The following is a 7,658-nucleotide window of genomic DNA, read 5'->3' on the forward strand; positions in this document are numbered from 1 at the left end:
TATGAAAAAAATTTTAGTATGCATAAAGATCAAACAGGGCCCTCAAATCCCACTTCCAGTTTAATAAAAGTGAGCTTAAGATCAAAGTCCATCTACCTGTTAGTTACTGTCTGTTATCTGCTACCCATTATTAAGTACTCATGAAAAATTTCATGTCCCTTAGAAGTGATATCTCAACACTGATTTTAGTGAGAATCTTAGGTGAACAAAAAGAACACAATGTATTAACACTACTGTCTCAGTTTATGATACTTAATCAGAATGACTGATTTACTTTTTGTATTATGATAATTATTACATGTGTACTTTCAAATTTTCTCTATTATATTATCATTAATGATCACTGGGGCATACCTATATCCTGAATTGTCAAAAGCATTTAAACAAAATCCAATTACCTCTTAAAACAATTTTTTATGAAATATTAGTGAAATATTTGCTTCTGGTTTCATTTTAATTGTGAGTCACAATATTTGATGCTTAAATATCTGTAATGTCCCAGTAGAATCTTGGTAATATGTTTCACAGTAGAGTCTAGGTAATATGCTCAGGTGCTTTATATAAATTGTCTTATTTTGCCTTCTGTAGACTTTTGAGATAGATGTACTTATTTATATTTCAAAAATGAAGCTATTACAGAGGGGAAGTGTAGCTGCAGGCATATATGACAACTAGAGCTGGAAACTAAGAGCTTATATCTTGAATGGCAAACAGAAAACAGGTTGTGAAATGGAGATGGTGTGAGACTTTGAAACTTAGAAGCTTCTGTCAGTGATGTACTTCCTTCAACACTGATGGGATACTCAAGTAGTATTCTGATATCAATTCCAGATAAACACTTATAAAATAATCACTAAGAAGCTTATATTAATTAAAACTGATTGGCCATTGGCTCATGTTTACCACTGATTAGCTCTTACATTTAAACTCAGTCCATTTCTGTTAATCTATATGTTGCCACATGTTCTGTGGCTTTACCTGTGTGCCGTTACATGCTGCTCCCAGGATGGCAGGCTGATGTCTACTCACTCAGCCTTCCTCTTCCCAGAATTCCTCTTGTCTGCTTATCCTGCCTATACTTCCTACCTGGCTACTGGCCAATCAGCATTTTGTTTATCAACAAATCAGAGCAACATATATTCACAACATACAGAACATCCCACAGTACTATGGTGTTCTTATTTTTCTCAAAACTATTTTGCTTTTATTAGAATAGAACCAATGAATTTCTCGTCTTCAGTATACAAGAATGCAAATCTTTAATAAATATTGTAGTTAATTGATTGCTGTCGCCTTAATTTTTCATCTCCTAGAGTAGATCAAGAATCATGAATCCAGAATCAATGCTACTGCTATAATTACCAGCTTCAAATTACTTAGATCCAGTATTCTGTCCATAATTTTTTATGTGTTCATTGATACTATGGAATTTGAAAACCACTTTAAAATCCTTTCATTCAAAAGTATTCCCTAATTCTAGCCACTTTAAAAGGAAAAATTTCCTTTAAAACTATACCATTTGGGTCTAAGGAGACTTTTAGACCTAGCAGCTTGTTATGTCCTTTTGGATGAAAATTATTTCACAGGAAATTTTGATATGTCATACACTCAGAGTGTCATGGAATGAGAATGGAATAAATGTTATTATAACAACAGATTTGTTAAGCAAGAAATATGAGTATACCTTTTCATCTTATATTTTCAGGATAATTCATACTAAGGTATCAATTTATATAAAAAAGATTCTTTCAATGTAATCCTGCCATCAATTTCCCATGAAGTTAGTCCTTTTATTTTTTTTGCCACATGAATCATTTCCACACTCTACTTAGTATATGAATTGAATCTGATCTCAAAAAATCTTTTGAATTAACTTTTACCTTGATAATATATTCTAGACATATTGAGACAAATATTACAAGCATTTTCAACTTTTCTTCTTTTGAGACATATGCAATATAAATAGGATTTTTTTGCAAACAAGATTTTAGTTGTTTTAGATGACAACCTAATAACTTCACATTAATGATGTTCATGCAAATTTCCTTAATTTTTTATTGTATTGTGTCAACCTGTAATTTGACTACTTTCATGAATGTCAAAATATTCAGTCATAATTTCATAATGTGGAAAACCGCTTGTCCAAAAAGAAACTTCCAGATGTCTTACTGCCAACTCTTCCTGATTTTTATGCTAATGTTGATTGATGTTGATGATAACAATCATTGTTAATTTCTACAAGATTTTATTTCAACAATATGTGATGTTGCTCATATCCACTGAAAATATACTATTTGGGGGAAAAAAGGAGATTTTTCTTACCCAGAGTGCAACCATCAGCTTCAACTTGCAATAGAAAAAAGTATTATGAAAAGGCAATTTACAAAGAGGTAGCAACCTGTTTCTCCAAGTCAGATTTCAATGCTGAGGTTTTGCATAATGGCTTCAGGGCAACATTTCAGAGTGTATATATATCTGACTGAAGATCCTTGCAAAGCTAGAATCAAAAGAGTTATTCTTCTGAGTGGTTGGAAAGATGTCACAAAATTTTAAACTAAAAGCATTACCAACAATGCTTTAGCTCATTTTGCTTGGAATGTAAGAACTGACATGGAAATTGAAACGATAACATAAGCATTCAAACCAAATAGTCAAGGGATCACATTATATCTATCACCACTGCTGCTTCTGATGGATATCAATACTGATGTTATGTGGCCCTTAAGGTGCAATGGGAGTGGTTATGGGTTTTGGTAATACTTCAAATTTATAATCTATAAAATAAGATAAAATCTCAAAGCCCTGTCTTTTCTCCAAAGGACTATGAAGAGAATATAAAATAATTATTGTATCGGGTTTTGTGAAAGCATTGCTAAAACATATCTCATAATGCAATCACTATTCACTCATTTTTTTTTATTAATTAAGCATCTCACACCTTGGACCTTCCATTTTGATTTTCAGGTGACTGATAATCTGTTATCTTCCTTCCTTCCTTATATTTACCTATATACACCACTCTTCAACTCTATGGCCTGGCCACTTTTGACTCATCCTTTAAGACTAGTGCAGGCTATCTACTTGTACATACCTATGGTTTTATGTTTTAATAAAATATTTTTATTAATTAAACTTATTTAGTTATTTTATATCTGGATCACAGTTTTCCCTTTCTCCTCTCCTCCCATTCCCTCCGCTCTCTGTTCCCTCATCCACTACTCTTCCATTTCTGTTCAGAAAGTGTCAGGCCTCCCAGGGGTATCAACAAAACATGACATATCAAGTCGCCTGGGACTAACCACCCCCTCCTTATAGTAAGGCTGTTTAAGGCAACCTGGTATGAGGGATATGCTCCCCCAAACCAGCCAAAGTGTTAAAGACAGCCCCTGCTTCCATTGTTAAGAGTCCCACAAATAGACCAAGCTACACAACAGTCACATACATGTAGAAAGTCCAGGCCAGTCCCATGCAGGCTTCCTGGTTGTCAGCTCAGACTTCTGAGAGTCTATGAGTCCAGGTTAGTTGATTCTCTGGGTTTTCTTGTGATGCTCTTAATCCCTATGTGTTGGGCAATCCTTCCTCCCTCTCTTCAGCAGGATTCCCCAATCTTGACCTAATGTTTGGCTTCGGATATCTGCATCTGTTTCCATCAGTTACTGGATGAAGCCCCTCTGATGACAATTGGGGTAGGTACCAATCTATGAATATAACAGAATATTATTAGGCTTCATTACATTGATATTTTCCCCAGTCATGTTTGGTTCTATCCTAGGTCTCTGGAGCAATCCAATCTCTGGGCCCTGGCATTCCAGACAGTATCTGGGGTAAGCTCATTCTCATGGTATGGGTCTCAGGCTGGACCAGTCACTAGCTGGCCACACTTAGAATCTTTGAGCCACCTATATCCTAGTTCATCCCATAGATAGGACAGACTGTAAGTTGAAGGTTATGTGCTCATCGTACTGGTTAGTGATACTGTCTCACAGTAAAAGGAAGAAAGCCTAGCACAGGCGGTAGGACTCTCAGTAACAGTGAACACCTCTGCAGGGACCTCATGTGAGGACAGGTAACATCAAGATGGTCCTGGGGATTGAGGTTTAAGAACCTGCTCCTAAGCAACTACCTATTTGATCTCAAATCTCACCTTCCTCTTTTCCCAGCCAATTGTACTTCCCATTTCAGGTAATGCTTCCAAACCACACTTATTCATCATTCAAGATTATATTCTAAATTCCTTTCAGTTTGATTCATCCCTATGCCAAAGCAATGATACAAAGAACATTGAGACTTTCACACTCCTGTTCAAATCTATCTTCTGTCATATAGATTCAACAGAAATTACTCCTTAGTGAATATCCAAGACATATTAGGAGTATCTATCCTATAAGTCAGGGGTTAGTAATCTGTGCTGTGGAGCCAGAGCCAGTGCCCTGGTTTCTGTGGTAGCTTTTCAGTTTTTTCCTTCCTTTTTCCTTCCTTCCTTCCTTCCTTCCTTCCTTCCTTCCTTCCTTCCTTCCTTCCTTCCTTCCTCCTTCCTTTCTTTCTCTCTCTCTTTCTTTCTCTCTTTCTCTCTCTCTCTCTCGATCTCTTTCTTTCTTTCTTTCTTTCTTTCTTTCTTTCTTTCTTTCTTTCTTACCTTCCTTCCTTCTCTCCCTCCCCATACCTCCCTCACTTCCTTCCTTCCTTGCTTTTCTCTTCCTTTCTTTCCTTCCTCCCTCTCTTCATTTCTCTCTCTCTCTCTCTCTCTCCTCTCTCTCTCTCTCTCTCTCTCTCTCTCTCTCTCGATTTACCCTCTCTCAACTCAAGTTCTCTCATCTGAGGTCATAGACTGTACTCACAGCATAAACTAGTGGATAAGTGTACTGAGTTAGTGCAGAAAGAAGACAATAAAGTCACATAATTCTAGCATTGAATAAAAGTTTGCTTATAATCATTATTTACTTACCTCATGTTGTAATCCCATAACTGTCCTTACTGATATGCTCTGAAAACTTGGGGAGGAGATACGGGGCTCAATATTGTCATCTTTACTTCCCCATTACATAATATGATTCCTGAACCTGGCTAATAATAAAAAAATGCAAAAATGATTCCTAATAAATGTTCATTAATGAATAAGTAACAGAATGAAAAGTGTAGAATAGTAAGAAGACATTTTATCATGTAAGTGATGGTTCTAGGTATGATAAGCAGGCAGGGAGTTAGGCCACCAAAGAACACTTGAGAGAAAATAACTCTGAAACTTGAATTCTGATACTATATTTTTGGTTTTGGGGGAGATTATATGTATATTGTGTTTTCTTGTTGTAAATGGACTCTGACAAGAATGTGAAGTTTTACAATAATATAGCTCTTATTCTTTTTGCACCAGCTTCCTAAACTTTAATATTTTCATAAATGTAAGTTTTATTTGTATGACCTACTCTGGTGATAGGATGGCCAAACACCCTAATTGTCGTACTAGAAACCCCATTCAATGACTGAGGGAACTGCATGCAGAGATCCACTGCCAGACCCCAGGTGGAGCTCCGGGAGTCCAATTGGCGAGAAAGAGGAGGGTTTACATGAGTGAGAATTGTTGAGACCAAGGTTGGATAAAGCACAGGGACAAATAGCCAAACGAATGGAAACACATGAACTATGAACCAATGGCTGAGGGGCCCCCAACTGGATCAGGCCCTCTGAATAGGTGAGACAGTTGATTGGCTTGATATGTTTGGGAGGCATCCAGGCAGTGGGACTGGGTCCTGTGCTCATTGCATGAGCTGGCTGTTTGAAACCTGGGGCTTATGCAGGGACGCTTGGCTCAGTCTGGAGGAAGGGATTGGACCTGCCTGGACTGAGTCTACCAGGTTGATCTCCATCTTCTAGGGAGTCTTTGCCCTGGAGGAGATGAGAATGAGGGGTGGGCTGGGGGGAAGAGGAGGAGGCAGGAGGGGGGAGAACAAGGGAATCCGTGATTGATATGTAGAATTAAATTATATTGTAAAATAAAATAAAATAAATTCCCTGTTGAATCGACCTAACATGTATTATAATTATAATGTTTTCAACAAATAGATTCTTTCTTTTTCCTTTTCAAATTGTAAAAAAAAAAGAAAGCTTTAAACAAATTTGTATAAAGGGAAGTATATAAAATTCTGTCAAAGAAAATAAAAAAGTTTAAAACATGCACACACACACATATATGATGCATACTTATTAAAGTATAGGAGAATTCTTTACTCAGATAAAAATGATAAATAATAAATATTGGTGTGAAGAGTTGCTTAGAGCCATCCCTGGACATCATGCATGCTGGTTTGTTCTAATTCTTCTGTTCTTCTTTATATTTTTCATGACATGAAGATGGAATATTGATATTTCTGAGTTGGTAAAGATATATTTTATTAATAATATATGGAACTTTGCTCAAATTGTTTAAGAATAACTCACTTGCAAATAGGAAAAATGACATACTATTTTGTTTTCACTGAAATTCGATATGATTTTATCTTTAAATTATAGATTATATATTGTAAGTACATATATATAGTTCCTGACAAGACTATAAGTTTTTTCTGTCTCAACATTGAACTGATGGTTCAATTTGTTGATATCTCAGTAAATTGGAATGATTGTTCTGAATTATATTTGAGGGATGAATATGGATTAGTTCATTGTTTAAACATATTTATTTTTTAATTTTAATCATGAACATGCTGTGTCTTCATGTGTGAATGTACACATGAGTGTTGGTGTATATGAGGACAGAAGAGGTCATATATTTCTTGGACTTGGAGTTAAAAGCAGTTGAGAGAAATTGGCTGTTGGTGCTGGGAACCAAACCCCAATCCTTTATAAGACTCATCTTTTCAGCAATAATACCAGTTCATTCTTATCATAGAAATGTCCACTTTGAGAAATATTTGAACCTATAATGTTTATTTAATATAAACATTTCCATATTACTTATACAGCTGAAACATCAAAGCACTTAGCCAATCTCATTAAGCAATTAATATTTTTGGATATTTTTGTTACTGTGCTATACATCTTTAAGGATGGATGTATTTAATTATGCACAAAACATTCCAGCTGATATTTTAATTTTGTGAACAGTATCTTTTGCATAAGTACACTTTATTTTTTAGTAGCTAAAATAAGTGCCAAAATGTATTTTCTCTACATTACTAGAATGAAAAAAACTTGTCATGTGTATGCCATTATATTTTATTTTTTCTTTATTATTTCTTCTTAGGCAACACATGTCTTTTTTCTCACTTATACTATTGTCTTATTATTTTGTGAGTGAATATGACAATTTTATCAAGAAGTGTCTCTTTTTTCTGAAATGTCTCTTCTTAAATTTCATCATGATTACAAATGTTACACCACTTTGCTCCAGCTAACATATATGCTTTTAAGTAGTGTTTAGCATATGAACTTCAAATTTCAATACATAATTGTATCTTTTAGTTTGCTTTTCAAATTAAGTTCATTAATAATGAGGAACTGTAATTCTAATTCATGATAAATCTAAATCTATTGGACTGTTTTCTAAGGAAAGCTGCTAGACTCACAGTTTATGTTTTGTTCCGTCTTGTTTTTTTGTTTGTTGAGTCATTCTTACATTTTCAAAAACCTCTGAATTTTTATTTTCTACCAGCCAAACTCCT

Source organism: Peromyscus eremicus, chromosome X, assembly GCF_949786415.1.
Source record: "Peromyscus eremicus chromosome X, PerEre_H2_v1, whole genome shotgun sequence".
NCBI lineage: Eukaryota > Metazoa > Chordata > Mammalia > Rodentia > Cricetidae > Peromyscus > Peromyscus eremicus.